We start from the raw sequence: 24,677 nt of genomic DNA on the forward strand, positions 1-24,677 counted from the left end.
AAGAATAATTGCAATAATGTTTGCATTAGGTTACTTACATGTCATTAATGAAATGTCACTATTTAATTCAATGATGGATTAATTATCCGTGAATTGTCCTTGAGCTACATTGCACAGCACACTGATCGATCCATACAGTATCATTGCTTCATTTTAGGGATAATCTATTCTTTGTAAAATTCAAATTTGCTAAGTTCATTCAACTTTTTGCCCATAAATTCAATTTGCAGTGAATAAATCAATATCGAGGCATACTATATTGTGTTGAATGTTTTGATGTTATAATTATAATTTGGATAGGATTTTTTATCCTTTGAAAATAATATACATACGTTTTTATGTTATTCTAATTCCTTTTACTTGTCGAGCAGCAGCTTCACCTAAATAGTCAAGGATTTGCATATAAGTCTGTTGTACTGACAAACTTTCATACGCCTGATGAAGGCTGGATGCAGGCAGATTGTGTGTTTATTTTACTTTTGATAACTTTTTTTTATATATGGTGAGTTTAACCATTTCCCATTTTAATACTCAGGGGAGAGCCCTACACTTGGCTTCAATTCCCTTGATTTATGAATGAATGAGACAAATAAATTAAGAAAAAAAGAGGATTGAAATTACCTAATATACACATGGGCAATCATTAATTAATTCTTGTAGCTAAATTTTAAATGTACCTGTCATTTAGGGTGAACTGGAATCAGAGTGTCTCTATCTGCCCCTGTTAGGGCTAGCGGAACGCATCAAATGGATATAGAGACTTTATTATAATATATGCGTTCGCAGCCCGGGGTCCACCGTGCAGGAAAACCTGCTGCTAGCAAATGGCGGAACTAAATGGCGGTATGAGCTACCTCTGTTACTTCACAGAGTAGCCATGAACTCAAAGCACTGCGCCCTGTTAAACTTCACAGTGGCACAAGCTAACTACCCAAACGAGAGCAGTCAGTGGTCATGCATGCACACAAAAACTCCTCGCCGGAGGTGCCAGCATGCTAGGGCCTTATTTCAGCCAGGTCCCTGAATACTCAAACACACAAACTCCTCGCCGGAGGTGCCAGCATTCTAGGGGCTTATTTCAGCCGGGTCCCTGAACACAAACATACGTGACCACACTGGAGCAAAGTACAACATAGAACAATACTAGCGCATGGCCGTGCGGCCATGCGAGCCTTAAATAGTTGCAGCATGTACAGGACCTTCCAGAAGGACCAATGGCCTTAGCTGCAGTGTCTGATCATGTGACCTCGATCTCCACTGAGAGATCTTACTCTGGGCTCAGAACGAGAAAAGCAGGACTTAATCCCAGAAGCGTCTGCTCGCCACTGCCCAGCACTGACTTCAATGGCAGAAGCTGGAAAAGCAGCAGTAACTCTCTGTACAGAGTCAGACTGAGCGAGACGCTGGGACCGACGTCTCCACTGAGCAGGCTCCACTGCGGCAGGAGAAGAATGGGAGACCGCAGCGGAGATGGCCCGAGATTTCCCCTGTGCAGAGGCGGGAACTCAGCCCCTATCTCCTGCCCTCTCTATAGAATTTTAATAGCAGCAACTGTCCTATCATTCCTCCGTAATGTGAAAGTCTATCTTCCCTGAAGGCATATTTTACTCATGAATTGAGAGTGAATAATGATCATGAGTCACAGATATGTGACATAGTCTCTTATTTTCATGTGTAATGGACTATTATAGATTTATGAAAAAAAATGAAAACCACTTTTTACGCTCTCATTTCATGTTTGTTAGCCGCCACCTGCAAAGATCCGAATCGCTTTCATGTGATATGAAACAAATTATTGCTAAGTAGTCACCTGTCGGGAAACTGTGTGAAATGTGTATCTTTCCAAAGTAAGAAGGTATAATTCCAATATTAATAAAAGAGTATTCATAGAGCACATCATTTGTGCTCATCATCAAGGTGAAGGACTAGAGTTTAGTGTCCCCCCATAATAGTTACCACGGAATCAAGCGGTGGAGTGCTCCTATAATGACTTAGCACTTGTCACTTTCTCTTCATTATTTTCTGGCACTTTTGCACTTTACTGCCTCACTTACATTAATTATGGAAAAGATTTTTCTGGCAGATCCCAGTTCTCTGTTATTTCTCCTCATCCCTCCCAATAATTTCCTCCCCTGTTTATAATTCTCCCTAGTTGGTTTATTCATGGCCAAACAAATGGCTGCTTTCTGTGAGCTTCTTAAACATGGCCGACAGTGTGTGCATGCACGCTGTGCTCTATCCCCTCATCACTCCATCTGGCCATCTACTGGGCAACGCGCGCTTGTGTATGACGTCACATGGCCTGTTGGCCTACACACGTGTGACATTGTGATGATGGCGGGCGGAAGCGATACTTATGGCGTGAGCAGCCAGGCCCATGCACCATTTTAATTTGGCACTGGTGGGCTCTCTATAGGTAAGGGAGAATACCACTATGACACCTGCCCTTGAGAAAGCTACATGCAAAACGTACGTCGGGGCAGCGCTGGTCGGCAAGATTGATCCTACTCTACTGTGGGTAAGCAACATCATTTTTAAGCTCTCTGTCTCACCCTTTGTGTGCAGCCATTTGTGCTTGTTATTACATATGGTGTTTTGAGACTGGTTGTACAGATGCTTTTCACATTGGCTGCTGTTTGATATTTTGGATCTTTTTGCTGATCTCCACTTTTAATTCCTCTTTGACACATTTATAATTAATGGTAATTATTTTATATGAATTGTTTCAATAATTTGGTTTTTTTTTAACTTCAATAGTGGTTTATGGCTACTTCATTTTTTCAGTGTTTTGCTCATAATTCCAATATTAATTACATCATATTAGTTACATGTTATTTAAAGTCTAGCTGTCATGTCAGGTGAACTTCTGTCTCTCTCTAGCTCCCTCCACTTGTTTTCCCTTTCAATCTCCATAGACATTTATAAGCAGCAACATCTCATACCTTAGTGAGCTGAAAACCTGCATTCGCTGAAAACTAAGGACGTGTGAAGCGATGCAATGTGAGACAACTGTTAGTAAAATGTTTAGGAATTTTGGAAAAAAATTCAATATACTTTGTGCGAATTGCCTAAATTGACTACCACCATTTTACACATTGCTGAAGACTGCATCAGCTAGAAAAGGTTCACATGACCATGAGAGCAGCTGAGCGGGCTTCCCCATCATGCCTTGCAGCTATTACATCACATGGTGTAGCGCAGCTAATCAGGAAAGACTATTATAGCCTACATCCACATTAAGGTCGTCTGACACTAGGTAAGGCTTAAATATTTCAGGATAAGACCATCCTGATTGGGCTACACCTTGTTGGATTGGGGGATGTTTTCTAAGTACCATGTTATTTATATGTATTTACTATATACTATTAATTTGCTTACTTACAGCTGGGTATATGGTCAATTTTTTTCTATCTTAGGATTTGACTTATTTGGCTAGGTTACTGGTTCTCTGGAAAGAACAATGTGTAAGGCCACTCTATAGTTCATAACCATTTCTCATAGGACGTGGAGTGGGCTAATCAGTGTCCAGTCTACCATGTGAAATTCAGGTTGTGCAAGCCACAGTGTCAGGATAGAAGTCAAATGGTAGTGATTAGCAATACTCAGAGACACACTGAAGGCACCAAAGTCTCTCAACGACTCAAGTAATGCTCACCTTTCTTGAAAGGTCACTTTTCAATCCTCAATTTTAGATCCTTCAGGGCCTGAAGAAAACTATGTCAAGCCTAAGTCATCCTGAAAGATACCACAAACCTATTTTTTTTACAGCTTTCCTTATCCATTGTTGGGTTCCTAACATACAGTGGGGAAAAAAAGTATTTAGTCAGTCAGCAATAGTGCAAGTTCCACCACTTAAAAAGATGAGAGGCGTCTGTAATTTACATCATAGGTAGACCTCAACTATGGGAGACAAACTGAGAAAAAAAAATTCAGAAAATCACATTGTCTGTTTTTTTAACATTTAATTTGCATATTATGGTGGAAAATAAGTATTTGGTCAGAAACAAAATTTCATCTCAATACTTTGTAAAATATCCTTTGTTGGCAATGACAGAGGTCAAACGTTTTCTGTAAGTCTTCACAAGGTTGACACACACTGATGGTGGTATGTTGGCCCATTCCTCCATGCAGATCTCCTCTAGGGCAGTGATGTTTTTGGCTTTTTGCTTGGCAACACGGACTTTCAACTCTCTCCAAAGGTTTTCTATAGGGTTGAGATCTGGAGACTGGCTAGGCCACTCCAGGACCTTGAAATGCTTCTTACGAAGCCACTCCTTCGTTGCCCTGGCGGTGTGCTTTGGATCATTGTCATGTTGAAAGACCCAGCCACGTTTCATCTTCAATGCCCTTGCTGATGGAAGGAGGTTTGCACTCAAAATCTCACGATACATGGCCCCATTCATTCTTTCATGTACCCGGATCAGTCGTCCTGGCCCCTTTGCAGAGAAACAGCCCCAAAGCATGATGTTTCCACCACCATGCTTTACAGTAAGTATGGTGTTTGATGGATGCAACTCAGTATTCTTTTTCCTCCAAACACGACAAGTTGTGTTTCTACCAAACAGTTCCAGTTTGGTTTCATCAGACCATAGGACATTCTCCCAAAACTCCTCTGGATCATCCAAATGCTCTCTAGCAAACTTCAAACGGGCCCGGACATGTAGTGGCTTAAGCAGTGGGACACGTCTGGCATTGCAGGATCTGAGTCCATGGTGGCGTAGTGTGTTACTTATGGTAGGCCTTGTTACATTGGTCCCAGCTCTCTGCAGTTCATTCACTAGGTCCCCCCGCGTGGTTCTGGGATTTTTGCTCACCGTTCTTGTGATCATTCTGACCCCACGGGGTGGGATTTTGCGTGGAGCCCCAGATCGAGGGAGATTATCAGTGGTCTTGTATGTCTTCCATTTTCTAATTATTGCTCCCACTGTTGATTTCTTCACTCCAAGCTGGTTGGCTATTGCAGATTCAGTCTTCCCAGCCTGGTGCAGGGCTACAATTTTGTTTCTGGTGTCCTTTGACAGCTCTTTGGTCTTCACCATAGTGGAGTTTGGAGTCAGACTGTTTGAGGGTGTGCACAGGTGTCTTTTTATACTGATAACAAGTTTAAACAGGTGCCATTACTACAGGTAATGAGGGGAGGAAAGAGGAGACTCTTAAAGAAGAAGTTACAGGTCTGTGAGAGCCAGAAATCTTGATTGTTTGTTTCTGACCAAATACTTATTTTCCACCATAATATGCAAATTAAATGTTAAAAAAACAGACAATGTGATTTTCTGGATTTTTTTGACTCAGTTTGTCTCCCATAGTTGAGGTCTACCTATGATGTAAATTACAGACGCCTCTCATCTTTTTAAGTGGTGGAACTTGCACTATTGCTGACTGACTAAATACTTTTTTGCCCCACTGTAATATGCATTTGTCAGAACACCGGTGTGTTTTCCTATATGAATGTTGTGTTTAGCAGAGGCTTTTAACACAAGGATCTACTAATTAATCTTCAGAAGTGCCCTACTGGGACCAAACAATAATGTTTAATAAGTAGAATGGTCTAATGCAATGCTTAAATCATGAACACTATTATTACTTAATAGGATAAGTAGCTCATAAAGTCGTAGAGAAGTTATAATCTACATGCTGATTACGACTTGTTTTTAATGCTCTGCTGTAGAGGAACTACTTAACAGTATTCCAGGATTGTGACTCAGACAGATTTTTGATTGGAATTCAAATAATAAACCAATATATATAGAATATAGAAAAAAACAGAACCATTTTTTTTCCAATTTACTAAATAATTAGAACTTACATATGAATGAATGTTTATGTGTATACCCATAGAGTGGTAATTAAAATCTTGCCTCTTAGAAGAGGGACCAAGTCATGGCATAATGATATTAGGTAAGTACGGAAGGCACTCAAGTAGTGATAAAGGGATCCTTTCAACTTTCACTCACCCATCCAAACCAAGATCTTGTACAAGTATGAATAAATAAATGATCCTTTTGACTTTTCACTTTTTGAATGTGCTGCCTCATTTTTGTTCTGGATATTTATGGAGTTACCTTTGGATAAAATTTATTTAGAAAAAAAATAAATAATAATTATAATGATTCCATTTTTTTTAATTATTATTAATATTATTGTATTTATTTATTTTATGTATATAGATCTACCTATCCATCAATCTAGATATGCAAAAATAATATAGATTTATCCTTATTTATAAATATATTACAAAATGATGATACAATATATCAAATATCCGTCTGCCATTTAGCTATAAAAATCAGTTCACTGTGTATTATCTAACCTTTCTAAAGCACACAGCTTAAGACTTAGGTATCCGTTACTTTCTCACTCCGAATAAAATATGACTTTTGGTGACCTTCACACTGTTTCTTCATTATTATCCTACTGTGTTACAGTAGCAAGTAAAAGTGAAAATTCTAACATTACCTTTCAGAAGATTAGAAAAGCTTAGCATTTTTATGTAATATAAATTAATCACCAATTCAGAATATTATCTTTATGGACAGATGCAGATGGTAATTATAACAGGTTTTTATGAGTCCACCTTTTCAGCAATGGTAAAAAAGATGAAGCCACAAAATAACAAATTACATAACATGAACCTTTCAGTGAGTTAAAAAGTAAAGTAATTCAAAAGCAAATGTAATGAGTTACATGTCTGGGGTCACACCAACGTATAACAAAAATCGATCTGATTTTCACCCAGAAAAGTGGGATGATTTTTTTCTCAAAAGTCATCGATGTACTGTCCATATGCTGTGCATTTTTTTTATTCAGCAGCTATTAATCTTTTCCAGGACCAATTACAGTCTCCTATGCTGCAGAGTTGTAATATATCCATATGTTATACCGATGGTCTGTATGATATACCTAATTTTTTCTGATACTGTACTGATTTCGGAGTCAAATTGCAACATACTTTGATTCTTTCTTCATGCCAAATGCAGCTGAGAAAAAAATATGCAGATCTGCACTGCCTCATTGAAAAACATTGGTCTGAGTGCAGTCCCTTTTTTTAATCAGATTGCACTCGCCCGGTTTATGTGCTCCCGTGATCGAGCCCTAAGAATGTGATATTGTCCAGCACCGTGGTAGGTGCAAAATTTTTCATCAGCCTCACCTATGAACACATATTATAATCCATAACAGGCAGTAGAATTATGGATAAAGCATCTTGAACAATACAATTATGTTCTCAGTCATCTGCGACTAAGAACATTGGTGTAATGTCCAAAACGCGTCAGCCATAATTCTACTGTCAGTTATGGATCCTAATAAGTGTTTGTACTAAAGGTTGAAGAAAAACTTTTCACCTACAACAGTGCTGGACCATATTTTCTTTTAATCAGTTACAAGTTCACCAGATGATTATCTCATGAAATGTCTCCTTTGTTCTAGCTCAGACAGGGAAGATATTAGTAAAGGTAGGATAATTATATGACAATTATTGTGTCTATTAGGTTAATGAAGCACCAATTTGTAAGGGGTTACAGGATGCTAAAGAGGTCTCCTCATTACTGGTGGTATTGAAAACAAACCCTATTAGTAGAGTTCCAATTTGGCAGAAGTTGCTTTGAAACTCCATCAGTTAGGATATGTGCCCATGATATGTGGTTGTCACGGGTTTGGCGCTGCATATTTATGCAGCATCAAACCCGCAGTGACCAGTTGTGACAGCACAGTGGATGGGATTTCAAGATATTCTATGTCTACTATGCTTCCACAGACGCCTGCAGATCACTCGCGGAGACTGACATGCGACACATCTTTCCAGACAGCAGCATGTCAATTTCTCTTGCAAAGACAAAATTACATCAATAGAATGCATTGGATGTGGTGAATCTACACAGATCAGTGAACACATGTGAATTTACCTGCGTTCAATAGAAGGTTGGACTTTGGACGCAGCGGACATGCGCTGCATTCAAAGCGCTCCCAGTTCTGGATCGTGGCCACCCGGCCTTAGAGCTAAAAGAGAACATGATAACCACAGCTTCATGAGAAAAATGCCCAATTATTAGTCATATAGAATCAATAATAAATTATGTCAAATGGGCCATATCAGACATGTCTGTGGGAAAATCGCTAAGGAATATTACACTACCATAGAAAAAATGCGATCAAAAATTCCCAACTAAGTATAATGAAAGATAATATAAATACTTTATTATAATCACATATAAAACATGGTATTACAGGTCAGGGAGGGAAGTATGAAAAAACAAACACAGAACATAATGTGCACTAGGAAACGGTCAGGGGTACAAGCATGTGGACCCAAGGAATGAAATTATAAAAATCTATGGACCCTAGGGACTACTATATCGACACCATAGCAGGAAGCATTACCCAATTATATAGTTATAGCCAAAACCTCAGCCAGAGGGTTAATGCTGTAAATGAAAACCATAATTACCTGCACAGGCAGAGAAACACTCCAGGTCCACAGCGTGTACCCACCCCAACGCACGTTTCGGCGAGATACGCCTTTTTCAAGGGGTAACAAGTGAAGGGACATGACGCTCTTAAAATAGGAACCATCCACCAATCACTGCCAAATGTCGCAGCTGAATCAAATCCATCAACCAAAGGAGTGACATCATGACTACATGCATGCGCTGTGTTGTCATGGTAAAAAACGGCAATGCACACAGTACACAGCGTGTCTGCATAGGTAGGACAACGCCGACCTTACCGCTCAATGTGCTGCAACTGCCAACGCCAGGACGCGTCCACCCCTGATGACGCGTACATCACCCAGGCAACGCGGGGCGCCGAGCGGTGCCGGCGTCTGACGTCAGCAGGGAGGGACTGAGTCCCTCACTGCTAGGCGATGGGAGACGCCGGAAGCCGCCCGGCGAGCCGAGCACCCAGGCGCGCACGCGTCAAGATGGAATGCATGCAGACGATGGATGCCGCAACGGGGCATATGTGAACAGGCATAAGAACAAACAAGGTTTTTTTGTGATATCCGCACTGTCACTGCTCAAAATACAAAAGCCAAACAACAAAAAGCATATATATCAAAATCAATATACAAAATATGAATGAAAACAATAATAATACAGTATCCAAAGAGGAATTTAACAATGCAGAAAACATGCATCAGATGTTTGAAGGCAGATTCAGATATTCAAGCAGTCACATTGAGTGCAAAGCTGCGGCTAGTCCATCCGGCACTCCATACGATGTCCAACAAAAGAGAGGGTTAGAGCCAATACATTCAGCAGAAACGGCCTGATGGTAACTAAATAAAAAATTAAAAACAATTAAGAACAATGAAAACGCCACAAAGTGCACATTAACAGTGGAAACCTTAATATAGCCACACTTAATATAGGCAGATGTAATGGCTAGAGATCAAGAGACATACTCATATAAACGGAACGAAACTAATAGTTTCATTAAGCCCTCTGGGCTGGACCGTGTCCAATACCCATGTCCACCTCGTCTCACAACGGGCCAGTTTTTGACTTAGGTTCCCTCCATGGATCCCGGGAATGATCATATCAATTCCCCTAACCTTTAGGAGGGAACTATCACAATTGTGATAGACTTTGAAATGACGTGGTATGGTCCTGAGCATGGCCACATCACCCACGTGGCCGGCTGCCGCCTGGATCCCCAACACATGTTCGCGCACACGCACCTTCAATTGGCGAGTTGTCATGCCAATATAAATTAAATTGCAGGGACAAAGCGCAAAATAGACAACGTAGCGTGATTCGCACGAAATCTGTTTACGAATATCATATGTTCTAGTGCCTGCAGAATTAAAGAAGGTGCGAGTGCGCTCAATGTTGGGGCACGCAACACATCGACCACAAGGGGTGCAGCCACACACAGGTCGCACCACGTCCAAAAACGTTGATTTAGTTTGACCCTGGTAATGACTGTGAACGAGGTGGTCTCGCAAATTACGTGAGCGTCTAATAGTGACACTCGGAGTAGCGGGCAATATTTGATTGAGAACCGGATCAGTCTGGAGAATCGGCCATGCTTTTAGGAGACAATTTCTCATTTTTGCAAACTGTGCGTGATAATTCGTGATAAACCTAACTGTCTGATTTGACTTGGGGGTTTTATTTTTATACAATAGAGATTGCCTGGTAGAATGTCTGGCTCTATTGTATGCTCGCTTGATCGAGCGTCCACTATAGCCCCTATCACGAAATCTAGCACTAAGATCCTGAGCTTTGGCCTTAAAATCTCTATCATCAGAACAGATCCTGCGGAGGCGCAGGAACTGTCCGATCGGAATAGAATCGATCAGAGGCTTAGGGTGGGCAGAGGAGGCATGGAGCAACATGTTAGATGCAGTCTCCTTCCTAAAAATAGTAGTCTGCAGCACATCCGCATAATCCCTCCATATCCTCACATCGAGAAAATCAATACTATCCACATCATGATGATAAAAGAGAACATGTAGCACAAGCCAAACATTATTGCATGTACATGCAGCCAATATGGTAGTAACAATTGGAGAAAGAGAGAACAGCTTAGCACTTTATACAAAATAAGTGGCGGGTGATCTACATTACCAAATGAGGCAGATATATTAAGATGATTTAAAGGGAATGTTAATGATTTCAACCTCACACTATATATCTGCACATGTAGCTCTTTCAAAGGCAAGTTCAGCAATACCTTTACATGACCAGTCCATTACTCAGTTATTGAGAAATCAGCATTTGAATTAGTATACAAATGAGGCTGTAGATCTGAAACCTCCATCACTCCAGTATCATTCCCAGACCACTGCCACCTCCTGCCTGACTGATGGCTCCTTTGTCTGAAGTCACATATCGTAGAGGCTGCCAGTCAGATAGGAGGAGGTGGCACTGGATGGACAATAGAGCTGGAGTGACAGAGAATTCATATTGACCATGGATCTTCAGCCTTAATTGCATATCAATTTAAATACTATTTTCTCAGCAACGGAAGAACTGACATGTCATGTAAAGGTATTGTGTGCCTTGTTTTTTTAAAGAGCTACATGAGCATATCATTTTTTGGGGTCTGGTGAAATCCTCCTGACAAATTTTTTTTAAAATTGGGTATTATCTCCTGAGTAGTCACTCAAATTTTCAGAAATGTAACACATTGCAGATAGCACAGAAGGAAAGTTTAAAACAAGGGAACAATAAGTCAACAAATGCAGATGGTAGATACCCATAATTATTTTTAAAAAATGCATACAAATTAGATTTCCTGTACAATTTTTTCAGATGATACCGGAAAATAAAATACAGTTTTCTTTGATTAAAAAGATATATAATCAGTAGTATAACAGACCATATTGTGTCAGCATTGGTTTTAGGAGAAGTTACATTTAGGTGAAATGAAGTTGGGGCACAAGTCTGCGATCTGAATTCACATGTATACACAGTAAAGTCGGAAGATGTTAACCGAAAACTAGTGGAAAGTGAAACGAGTAGCCTTATTTTTTAGTTTGAGGGTACAAGGATGTTCGTCATCTCAGATAATGATCCATAGCACGGGTTTGCAATGGATCTTAAGATGACTTTCAACATCAAAGTTTTTCAAGACACTATCCAATGACTTAAAATGGTAATAATTTTTGCAATTATCTGAAAAAAGTCGCTACTTGATGGTTTGCTGACACAGTCCCAGGAGACTGAGAGCTGACTCCTTTCCAATTCATGTTAGCACATCATTAAATACATGACCACACGAGGCAGGAACTAAATCGTCCGCTGCGTATTGTGGGACTACAGTTGGTGGGCAAGGAATCATTTGACGAGTGGTGATCGGGCTGTTTTCTTTGTAGTTTTTCTGTGCCTCTAAGTCTTTCCTCAGATGCAGAAAATCAATATCTATTAAGTAATTCTAAGGGCTCGTTTAGACAAGAGTACATATGGACATGTGGTGTGCTGGTAAAAATTGGAGACCACACTGATCATTTTAATTTAACACAGCTGTCTAGAGAACTTAAAAAAAAAAATTACGGTATGGACTATTTCCTTCCGAGTCTCTGATGATACGCGCCCATTCAAGTCTGTGATTGTGCCAAAAAATTTGGATCCCATACAGAACATTCGTGCACCAGATACATTTCCATTAACCTTATAATTGGTATTTGTTCATGTACATTTCTGATTGTAGATGAAAACAGATGGCACATGGTTGGATGTCACACAGATGTAAAAAATTACCACATGGATTACAAAACGGCTGAAAGTCATAAATCACATATATTTAACTTCTTCCTGATCTATGGTGTATTAGGTCCCTTTCTTTAAAGCAGGCTCAGAAGCTGAGCCTGCATCATTCGCAGCAGATGATGGTCTATAGTGTGTGGCCTGGGGACACACCATTCTAAGCACTCATTGCCCCAGTGTGATGCAATTTCAGAGTGCCAATCAATTAACCTGGCATCCAGAGGTCTCCTGAAGACCCCCGTGTCTGCCATGATGGTACACCAATGAAGACCAGCCTCTATCTGGCATTCGTAGGAGGCCATGATTTTTACTATGTAGTGCAATATTGTGCTACTGCAGTCTACAGTGTGAGATTTTGGATGATTGCGGGTTCAAATCCCCCCTGAGGACTACTATATGAAAAAATATATATAAAAAAAAATTCTGGGGAAAACAATTAGCTGATAAGTTAATGCTGAAAAGAAAAAAAACAAAACACCCATTTTGCAATTCTTTTGTTATCACAATACCATAAAAAATGCATTAAGAAGCAATCAAAATGCTACATGTACCCCCAAAATGGAATCAATATCATTTTCAGCTTAAGGCACAACAAATAATCCTTCAAACAGCTCCCTCAATCTAAAACTAAAAACGTTACATGGCAACATCAGTGAAAATTTGTTGCATTCCTGATTGTTTTTTACCAATTAAATAAAAGATATATACTGTATATACAAGTTTGATATTGCCGGAATCTTACTGACCTGGAGAATCATATTGCCAGGTCACCTTTACCGTAGATCGAACGCTGTAAACACACAACCCAAAAACAATTATGTTTTAGCTCAGTTTCACCACACTTGGATTTTTTTTACTATTTTCCAGTACATTGATGGCTAAAACTATAACTTGTTCAACGAAAAAGAAGCCGTAATTTGGCTATATGGGTGGGAAAAATAAAAAAGTTATGGCACTAGGGACAAAATGGAATGTTTGGCATAATACGTAAGAATTCCGCAGCCTAAACTGGACTAGAAGTGCTGATGGTTTTTATGACATAACATCTATTGTTTTTCATGTTCAGCAGTTCATGTAAAGATTTGTAGAAATCTAAAGGAATGTATAAAGAAAGAAAAACCCAGTATCTTAATTATTATTATGGCCATTCACATTGATCGGGGGTTAACTTTCCAGTAACACAGGTGTTTTGCGTCAATGATTACATTGTAGCAGGAGACAAAGCACAGCAAAATCTGAGCCTGCACATTTTCTGCTGATTTGGGCACCCTTCAGTGATCATGTGACATAAGGGCATACAAGAGGCCATGGCGAAAAATTTAAGAATATATTTGCAATTCGTTAAAATCTTTGAATGAGATAAAATTGAAAATTATAAAAACTGAGCTTTAAATAAGAAACCCATGAAATAAAATGAATTATTATAATATTCTCTGTATGTCACAATTAGATTGCAATAATTTTAGCAATGTAGATTGTGAGCCCCAATGGGGACAGTGATTATGAGGTATGTGAAGTGCTGAGAAATATAATAATGACACTTGGGCAAGAATAATGTAATAATTCCCTGACCCTCACATTCTCCAAGTAGTCGATCATCACATCCAAGTCAACAGTGAATGTAGAGGTGTCCTTCCATGCACATGGCTCTCCCTATTTGGGTTAGAAAGATTTATAGGAAGAATCTTGGTTGAGCTACTATCCTAACTCGCATAGACTTAAAGGACATCTGTCAGTAGGATCATCCCTCCTAAGCCTTCCATATGGGCATGTAGGTCATAAGAAGATGAATAAAATTACATATTGATATGTCACTTGGTATGACACTGATAACCCCCTTTTCATTTTAAAAATGTTTTGCAGGCAGATTCTCAGGGAGATCTATGCCTGACCCATAGATCTGAACAGCTCATTTACATATTAAGAAAGATGTGGATTTCTCTGGAATAAGACATCAGATAGTAGATATCAAGATATCATTTTATTCAACTTCTTCACACCTAGATACCCATATACAGTAGATGGCTTAGGAGGGTTGATCCCCCAGCACCTCCACCCTCTCCTCTCATTTCTGCTGAAGACTTTGCCTTTTTCTTTAAGCAGAAGATCGATAATATCAGACAAAGCTTTGGCCCGCAGCCCCCAGTGCCCTTCCTCTTGACTGCTCAGCCCTGTTCTTCTAAAGCCAGCTTCTCCACCATGACAGACTATCAGCTCTCCACCCTTCCGTCAAGATCACATCTCACCACTTGCACGCTTGACCCGCTCCCGTCCCACCTCATCTCTAACCTCGCCAAAGTCTTCAACCCAACCCTAACACAACTCTTCAACCTCTCACTTACAAACGGTGTCTTCCCCTCATCCTTCAAACATGAATCAATCACACCTATCCTCAAAAAAACCATCCCTCGACCCATCCTCTGTGTCCAGCTATCGCCCGATGTCCCCTCTCCCTTATGCCTCAAAACTACTGGAACATCTTGAACTGTCCTCCCACCTCTCCTCCTGCTCCCTCTTTGACTGGTTACAATCTGACTTCTGACCACATCACTCAACTGAAACTGCCCTAACTAATGTGACCAAAGACCTACTAACCACCAAGAGCAAGCAACACTACTCTGTCCTCCTCCTCCTGGACCTGTCTTCTGCCTTCAACACTGTGGACTATTCCCTCCTGTTACAGATTCTCTCATCTCTTGGTATTACAGACTTGGCCCTATCCTGGATCTCATCATATCTAACAGATCAGACATTCAGTGTCTCCCTCTCCCACACCACCTCCTCATCTTGCCCCCTGTCTGTCGGTGTTCCCCAAGGCTCAGTTCTAGGATCCCTACTCTTCTCCATCTGTACCTTCGGCCTGGGACAGCTCATAGAATCCCACAGTTTTCAATATCATCTCTACATTGATGACACTCAGATCTACCTATCTGGACCTGACCTCACTTCCTTACTGGCCAAAATCCCACAATGTTTGTCTGCTGTTTCATCTTTCTTGTCTGCTTGCTTTCTAAAACTGAACATGGACAAAACAGAATTCATCATCTTTCCCCCACCTCACTCTACCCCTCCACCCGACCTATCCATCAATGTCAATGGCTGCTCACTTTCCCCAGTCCCACATGCTCGGTGCCTCGGGGTGATCCTTGACTCTGCCCTCTCTCTTTTAAGCCGCATATCCAAGCCTTTGCCGCCTCCTGCCGATTCCAACTCAAAAACATTTTTTGGATCAGTGCATTCCTTGACTATGAAACTACAAAAACAGTAGTGCATGCACTTATCATCTCCTGCCACGACTACTGCGACCTCCATCTCTCTGGCCTCCCCTCTAGCACTCTGGCACCACTCCAATCCATTCTAAACTCTGCTGCCCGATTAATCCACCTGTCTCCCCGTTATTCTCCAGCCTCTCCTCTCTGCCAGGCCCTTCATTGGCTTCCTATTGCCCAGAGGCTACAGTTCAAAAAACTAACAATGACATACAAAGCCATTCACAAACTTTCTCCTTCATACATCTGTGACATGGTCTCTCGGAACCTACCTACACGCAACCTTCGATCCTCTCATGATCTCCTTCTCTACTCTTCTCTCATCTCTTCCTCCCCCAACCGCATACAAGACTTCTCCCGTGCTTCCCCTAAACTCTGGAACTCTACCCCAACACATCAGGATCTCGCCTACCACAGAAACCTTCAAAAGGAAACCTGAAGACCCACTTCTTCCGACAAGCCTACAACCTGCAGCGATCCTGTCTGCTGAACCGCCGCATGACCAACTCTACCCTCTCCTAAGTTATCCTCACCCATCCCCTGTGGACTGTGAGTCCTCACAGGCAGGGTCCTCTCTCCTCCTGTACTTGTGTGTGCCTTGTTTTACTCATGTTTATTGTACTTGTCTATATTTACCCCGTTCACATGTAAAGCTCCATGGAATAAATGGCGCTATAAAAATGTATAATAATAATAATCCTGCTGACAGATTCCATGTCAGCAGAATTGTGCATAGTAACCTACAAACAGTGTCAGGTCGGCGCAGTTATACTGATTACAATGATACCTGGTGATGAAATCCATCTTGTGGTGGTTGCCTAATCTTTATTTTCAGTTTTGTGTTAATGAGATTCTCGTGCTCCGAGGCGACCTGTGGGGGTCTTCATGTGGTCCTCTGATTAGGTATTCATACTGATGGCTTATGATAGGTCACTGATCCCTCACTGACCTGCCCCCTAGTTTACATAATGAATATAATGTTTTGAAAAACCAAAATTACATTCAGCGCCTGCGCTGTAGCATGATCACATGTATAATGTGCATTTGTTTATTTTATATAGTGATATAAATTTATTAAGAAAAAAACCTCTTAAAATGGTGCCGGCAGCGATCCGATAGATGCTACTGCGCAGGCACCTCCAGCGCCATTTTGCTAGAGAAAAAAAAATTGTTGTCTCCACCAAGATGGCGCTGGCCATGCTTGAGCAGTAGCATTTATTGGATCTCCAATATATGCTTCTGCGCAGGCGCGGTCGGCACCATTTTGAGAGAGTTTTTTTTTGTGGATAAATTTACATCACCAAATAACATAAATAAATGGACATTATACATGTGATCATGCTACAGTGCAGGCGCATGCCTGCCGAATGTGATTTTTTTTTTTCTTTAAACCATATCATATTCAGTATGTAAAATAGGGGATCAGTGACCTGTCAGAAGCCTATACTGATGAATATGTAAGCAGAGCACCACATAAAGCCCGACTCACAGGCCGCCCCAGAGCACGAGCATATCATTAACTCAAAACTGAAAATAAAGAATAAACAACAACCACAAGACGGATTTCATCAACCAAGATATTATTGTAATCACTATAACGGCGCCATCCTCACAGTGTCTGTAGGTTACTGTACACAATCCTGCTGACAGGTTCCCTTTAAATAAATAAATAACCTCCATGTACAGTCATCTCTACACTCATTCACAGCATTGATGGATATGTAGATGTAACATGTGTTACCAATGAGTAGTGCCAGTTTGTGATTTTGAATCCTAAATAAAAGGAATTCATTTTTAACAACCAAATCCTTACCACTGTCATTGGCAGCTCACCAACATAACCATTGTGCTTTTATCTCTCCCGGTTCCATTTGTGTACCACAAACAATGTCTGATGCTGAGCCTCAACGACTATACTCTATGTGCTACATTCCCGCACCATTGGACTTTATAGCCATTTCCACGCCGCCATCCCTACCTATGTTTTAACGAACAGATCAGACATTATTAATGTAAAATTAGATACACTGATATTGTTGAAAAGATTATACTTCTTTAGGGTCATCCTTTCGGGATACGTGCTACATGAGGAATATAATTTTATTATTGTAAGGATATATTATTACTATTTCAAACTGTACAAAGCCTATATATGTATTAAGTCCCTTGGAACTGAGTTGACAGTTTTCCTTTTTTTATTTTAAAAATTGCTGCATGTAAACAAAGCTTTAAAATCTCTACATGAGATCCCAGTCTTAAGCCTCTCACATAGCCAAATCAGATCTCATACTTTGCACTGATGAGAGGCAGCACCCCAAAACACATATCTGCAAATTGAGATTCTGGTTTGGCTTTTATCCTAAGTCATGTGGCAAGGCTCGATTAAGGGTTGATGACAATAGAGTTCTAGTCCTCTTTCTCCATGAAGAGGAAATCTCCATATTTGATAGTGGTACGTCGCCTATTATTGTTTTATAACGCCTGAAGATTTCTATCACACTTGGTAATTTGAGTATCAATCAATTAGTTTTCATCCTCCATGATTTTTTTTATTTTAATAAAAGAAGTTTTGTAAGATTTGTTGATGGCACAATTGGTGGATTTAGCCTTCTGCTGATCTCTTGTTACGTTAATGGAGAATATCCTCTAAGCTTGCAGAGAATGTTGCACAAAATAAAAAACAATGTAAAATTAATGCCAGATTCATGGGCACAAATCATCAATTTAGTTAAAGAGGTGACAAGTAAATGGTCAGTCGAAGCTACGAGATTGGTAATAATGGCCAAAGACATGAATTATAGTAATGATTTGCTACAATGGATTCTACATCAACAGTAGACCATAAATTAGGTCCACATAGTATCTGATGCAAGATATAATTAGATGTTTCAATTCCAAATGATTCTGATCACTGCAGTTTGTCATTGGATAAATGAATAAAGACTAAGGATGAAGCCACAATGGACCATGTTATTGATTGGCAATTATTTATAGAGCTCCAAAATATTGAAAACAGCTCATCTGCTTCTTATTGACATTCACTGCTGAATTTGGGTCATCCAAATACAAGGTTGCCAAATAAAGTGGCTTGCTTCACCTACAACAACATCAGATAATTATTTTGTTTGTATTTTTTGGGGTGACTTTAGATTAAGGAATGAGAGTTCAATGGATTAAAAAAAAAAAAAAAACTAGGATAAAAGATGGATGTAGCACCAGTCCAAAAATACTGATGAACAATCACTCCCGTATCATGGCTTTACATAGTTAAGGCTTTGCACGGAGCGTCGGTCACACAGATCTCTGTTGCGCACCATACCTATGGTTACGTCCATACTATTAGATCAAGCGGTCTGCCTAGCACCGGATAAGTGCATCCCACAAGGCCAAACACCCTACTGCCATGCATTACAAGGTCTGGCTTCATCCTGCAAAGATGAAAATGCACAAGGTATTAATTGATATTGTGGTCAAGATTTGCAAGCTCTCAACCCACATCAAGGGTCATTGGTCACAATACTAATGTTCTGCAGGATGCAGCCTTACAGATGTGCATCTAAAATACTAAACAGCCCCTCACCTAATGGACGATCAGTGCGTTTATGGTCGCTCATCAGTTGTTTGCACCAATTTTGCCTCTTGTAGGAGTTTTTTGCATCTGATTATCTGTGATGTTGTTTGGATGTTATGTTCTTTTCAGTGAATTGTCTTGCAAAGTTGTCCCAATCATCACAACAATGTTTGTATTAAATAATATAACTTTTTGCAATACACTGTAATTTATTACATTAGATGGGTGAAGTTCACTGATTATCCGAAATTCATACTCATTCATATGTAAATTGAAGGTCTTTCAAAGTGCAGCCAAGGCTGAGCATGGAAAAACCAATGTATATAACATGGTGTCCCACCAGAGATGGATGAAGTATAACTAAAGGACTGTGGTGTATGTATATGCACTGGAATAAAGATCAATACATTTTGGGCCAGCTTATATGCTGGCAGCCATACTTCTACCTATCAAATCCTTGTCAATGAAGTTGAGCAAAAAGATTTGGCGTCCAGTCCAACTTCATGCTAGCTAGACTAGTTTAGTGTTCACTTCTGCGGCCAACATCGTGAGAGAAACTAGGCTTCAAGGGATGTCATGAAGTATGTTGTTCCACAGTGTCATGATGTTGCCACCTAGTAAGCACAAGAGGTACCGTGTGGAGGTTACCGGACACAGAAGTGAAGACTGCACTTGTCCGGCAGTCGTGGAAGATAGACTTGGATGCAGGGCGACTGGACTGGAGCAGCACAAATTTTTTTACTCAACTCTATTTGTCTTAAAATTACAATTTGCCAGGCATGATGTAGTTTTAATCTCTTAAACACTGGAAATAAGAAGTATGCAAGGCACCGATGATTTTATTTATTCATTCATATAAGACATCTTGGATGTCTTTGGCTTATATTCTGGTTGATGGGAACCTTCGGTTTACGCAACTGCAAGAACAGGAAAGTTGTTATTACATTTACCAGGCATAGTGCAGGTAGGAAAATATTCATCCAAACTGTGTGTTTACTGTATCATGTCACCCCATCCATCAGGAGAGTCAGATCTGATTTGATGGGAGATTTTTTATGCCACTTTTGTTATCTGAAGAAACCGGCACTTTCAGATTTTATATTGTTTTGATTTGCCAAGCTCTTAGAGTAATTTGTCCTTGGAAGTAATTTCTAAGATGTTTGCATGACACGATTCTCTGCTGAGAAGTAAAAATGTAGTTAAATGTGACAGGCGGCTCACTCTCCGTACCTGTCCCATGAATTATGTTACGTCTTTGATCAAATGTTTAAATGTCATCTCCCCTTCGTACATTCCTTTGAGATTTCGTTATTCATACTGTATTCTTGTTCTCATTGTGCTCTTTTCTTTAGAGTTATTTTCTTTTTTATTACTTTAAAAGATATGTCTCCATTTTTAAAGATTAAAGATTTTAAATCTACAAATCTACCTTTAAAGACTGTTGTAATCATGAATTCTTACTTATGAAGTTAACAGCCAATGTGTCAATTCACAAGATATAAAATCCTTAGCTGACTGACCCTATAGTGACTTCTAAAACCACCACAATGATGGCAAGAAGAGTATAAAAGATGGACTTAAGAACTGGCCACCTTTGGTCACTCGTTCCAGTTCCATGGAATCGCAACCTCCAACCTGATCAAGTCAAAGGCAACTGTTTTCCTTTCAATGAATAAAATGGTAGAATAAAACTCATACATGTTATCGGTAGTGATGAGCAAAGATACTCTTTGCTTGGGATTTACCGAGCACGCTTGGGTGGTCTCCGAGTATTTGTAACTGCTCGGAGATTTAGTTTTCGTTGACTCAGCTGCATGATTTACGGCCGCTAGCCAGCCTGAGTACATGTGGGGGTTGCTTGGTTGCTAGGGAATCCCCACCTGTAATCAAGCTGGGTAGAAGCTGTAAATCATTCAGCTGCGGCGACAAAAACTAAATCTCCGAACAGTCACAAATACTTGGAGACCACCCGAGCGTGCTCGGTAAATCCCAAGCAAAGAGTATATTCGCTCATCACTAGTTGTCAGTACTACACCCCCAAAAGTAATATGGAAATGATTGTGTTAGGATTAAAGAGTTGAGCGGATCTCTGAAAAATTAGTTGAGATTCAATTTGGTGCAAATAACTTTGGTCTGACTTGAAAGTGCCCTCAGAGCCTTGAAAATATGCCTATCTGAGGTCTCTCTAAATCCCAAAGCATACTGAACAGAAAGGGGTTTTAAAAAATGCATTTTACTCTCTTAACCTAGGCCCTTACATCATTTTCTATTCCACTTCCACTACCACTGCAGCTCTATGGTCCTCCAAATGTAACTCATCAGTTATTCCGTTCTTTTGGGGATCAGGACCACATGGTCACATGGGAGGTGAAAAAAAACAGTGACTACAATGAAGTGCATCACCCCTCATGTGACCACCTGGGCCTCAGTACCTGAAGAGCCATATAAATCTGAATTGAGCTCTGTGGAAGGCAGAGCAAGGAGTCAGGTGAATGCCTAGAATAGGTGAGTATAATGATTATTTTTTTAATTCAATTCCTTCCCGGTCCTCATAAGTAAGAATCAAAACATGAAAATTTGGGATTTGCCAATATTCAAAATTTTAGGGAAATTTATAGTGAATTTGATTTCCTGCAAACTGATTCACTCATCCCTGGATGATGAATCCATCAGAAGTGAACTACAAACAAGCAGAACTCAATTCCACTCAATTATATTTGCTCTCCTCTAATTATCAGTGTCAGTTAATCAGGCACAACTACCGATGCTATACTTACCAAATCTTCTGAAATGTACCTGATGCTACTGGAAAAAAATAGGAGACATCTTGGACTCCTTAACCAGTTGTCAAAGCTCCTTGGCACCGACAGAGCCTCTTGGAACCTTCTGAAAGAAAGTGTTCACTGAAAATGTTCTGTGTGGGGTCAGGATGTTCCATAATGGAATAATCAGGCCTCACAGAAAAATCTTTCAAGGAATATCTCCCTTCAGAAGGTGCTTGGGTGCTCTGTTGGTGACCAGGAGATTTGTCAACAATTTATGGAGTCCAAGAGCCTCAGAAACATTTCAGAAGAGTTGGTAAGTGTGGTATTAGTAGCTGTACCTGATTAAGTTACACAAATATACCATGTTCCAAATTATTATGCAAATTATATTTTTCTCGGATTTTCCTAAATGGTTGGTGCAAATGACAGTCAGTCTAATAAAAGTCATCAGTCACCTATTAGAGTATACATCAAATTTTATTGAAGAAACCTCCCAATGATAACAGTGTAATCTCCAAAATGAATAAAAACTCAAAATGCACTGTTCCAAATTATTAGGCACAATAGAATTTCTAAAAATTTGATATGTTTTAAAGAACTGAAAATGCTCATTTGTGGAATTTGCAGCATTAGGAGGTCACATTCACTGATCAAAAAAGATATTTAACTCCAAAACATCCTAACAGGCCAAGTTACATGTTAACATAGGACCCCTTCTTTGATATCACCTTCTGTTAGGGGTTGAGTTCCTGCCTCTGCACAGGGGGAATCTTGGGCTCTCTCTGCTGTGGTCTCCCATTCTTTTCCTGCCGCAGTGGAGCCTGCTCAGCAGAGACGTTGGTCACAGCATCTCGCTCAGTCTGACTCTGTGCAAAGGGGTACTGCTGCCTTTCCAGCTTCTGCCATTGTAGCCTGTGCTGGTCAGCGGCAAGCAGACGTTTTTGGGACTAAGTCCTACTTTTCCCCTTCTGAGCATGCCCAGGCTAAGATTTCTCGTTGGAGATCAAGGGTCACATGCTTAGATACTGCAGCAAATCCCATTGGTCCTCCAGGAAGGTCCTGAAGGTGCTCAACTCCTGTGGCAGCCTCCCATTGGTCCTTCTGGAAGATCCTGTGCTTGCTGCAGCTATAAAAGGTTCGCATGACCGCACCGCCATGCGCTAGTATCAATTCATGTCATGAGTCTTGTGCCAATGTGGTCATTCATGTGTGTATTCAGGGCCTTGGCTGAATTAAGCCACTAGAATACCGGCACCTCCGGAGAGGAGATTATATGATTGCCTTTTTTGACTGTGTGACCACAAACTGCTATCTGCTTGGCAGTTGCTGTGTTCTCCTGTGAGCTTAACAGGACACAGTGCTTTCTTTATAGGCGACTCTGTGAAGTAACAGAGTTTGCTTCTACCGCCATATAGTGCCGCCATTTGCCAGCAGCAGGTTCTCTCCTGCACGGTGGACCCCGGGCTGCAAACGCAGCAAATATCATCTCACTATTCACTCGGTGCATTCCGCCAGCCCAAACACCTTCACAATTCTTGCATCCATTGAACTTGTGAGTTTTTGGAGAGTTTCTGCTTGTATTTCTTTGCATGAAGTCAGAATAGCCCCCCAGAGCTGCTGTTTTGATGTGAACTGTCACCCACCCTCATAGATCTTTTGCTTGATGATACTCCAAAGGTTCTCTATAGGGTTGAGGTCAGGGGAAGATGGTGGCCACACCATGAGTTTATCTTCTTTATGCCCGTAGCAGCCAATGACTCAGAGGTATTCTTTGCAGCATGAGATGGAGGAAGGAGGCGGAGCCAAGATGTTGGCGTAAGAAGAGGATTCTCCACTGCGAAGCACGGCAGGACTTCACTCTGGATCTTCAGTCACTGAAGATCCAGAGGTGAAATGGTTCAGTCTGCACAGTGTCATGGTGGGTGAGTATGATCTCTGCCTGTCTGCCTATCTGTCTGTGTGTCTGACTGTGTGTGTGTGTGTGTCTGTGTATCTTTCTTGCAGCTCTTGTCCTTACAGTACCATACTGCATATACAGGTCCACACTATATCCTTCATTACAGTGTGTCTGTGTATACAGTGTGTATACAGTATAGTGTGGACACGTTTACAGTATAGTGTTGTGTATGCACTTTATACAGCCCTTCAGCCCCTATTCTATATACAGCCAGCACAGCAACAGCCTCTGATATATACAGGTTAACAGCCTCTGATATATACAGCCCTTCTGAAAAATACAGAACAGAAACTTTCATGCCTATCATTGATCAGTTTTTCACTGCTCTTGACCAACGTTTTCAAGCATATAAAGATATATCAAGCAAATTTAGCTTTTTTAGCCATCTGAAAGAACTGTCTTTAGACGAGCTTAAGTTCACAGCAGAGCAACTCGTTGAGTCTTATTCACATGGCTTGGACATTACATTTATCGATGAACTGCGTCAGTTTGTAACTAGTGTTGAGCGATACCGTCCGATACTTGAAAGTATCGGTATCGGAAAGTATCGGCCGATACCGGCAAAATATCGGATCCAATCCGATACCGATACCCGATACCAATACAAGTCAATGGGACTCAGGTATCGGACGGTATTCCTGATGGTTCCCAGGGTCTGAAGGAGAGGAAACTCTCCTTCAGGCCCTGGGAACCATATAAATGTGTAAAATAAAGAATTAAAATAAAAAATATCGCTATACTCACCTGTCCGACGCAGCCGGGACCTCGGCGATTGTAAGCGGCAGCGTTGTTTCTTTAAAATTCGCGCTTTTACTTGCTTACGTGAATTCCCGGCTTCTGATTGGTCAGGGCGGCCATGTTGCCGGGACTCGGACCAATCACAGCAAGCCGTGACGAAATTAC

At 40.6% G+C, this 24,677-nt stretch overlaps 1 protein-coding gene across 3 annotated transcripts in view; it reads right to left on the reverse strand.

Annotated features, from left to right (window-relative positions):
• CACNG7 (calcium voltage-gated channel auxiliary subunit gamma 7) overlaps nt 1-24,677 on the reverse strand; it is a 195,672-nt gene that overhangs the window by 142,048 nt on the left and 28,947 nt on the right. The window contains exon 1 of one of the 3 annotated variants that reach the window (XM_077259481.1): nt 5,955-6,030. The exons of the other annotated variants lie outside the window; for them this stretch is intronic. The gene's annotated coding sequence lies outside the window, so the exon portion shown is untranslated. Of the gene's footprint in view, nt 1-5,954; nt 6,031-24,677 lie in introns of those variants that run through there. 3 annotated transcript variants of the gene reach the window in all.

This window comes from Ranitomeya variabilis, chromosome 4, assembly GCF_051348905.1.
Source record: "Ranitomeya variabilis isolate aRanVar5 chromosome 4, aRanVar5.hap1, whole genome shotgun sequence".
NCBI classification, from domain to species: domain Eukaryota; kingdom Metazoa; phylum Chordata; class Amphibia; order Anura; family Dendrobatidae; genus Ranitomeya; species Ranitomeya variabilis.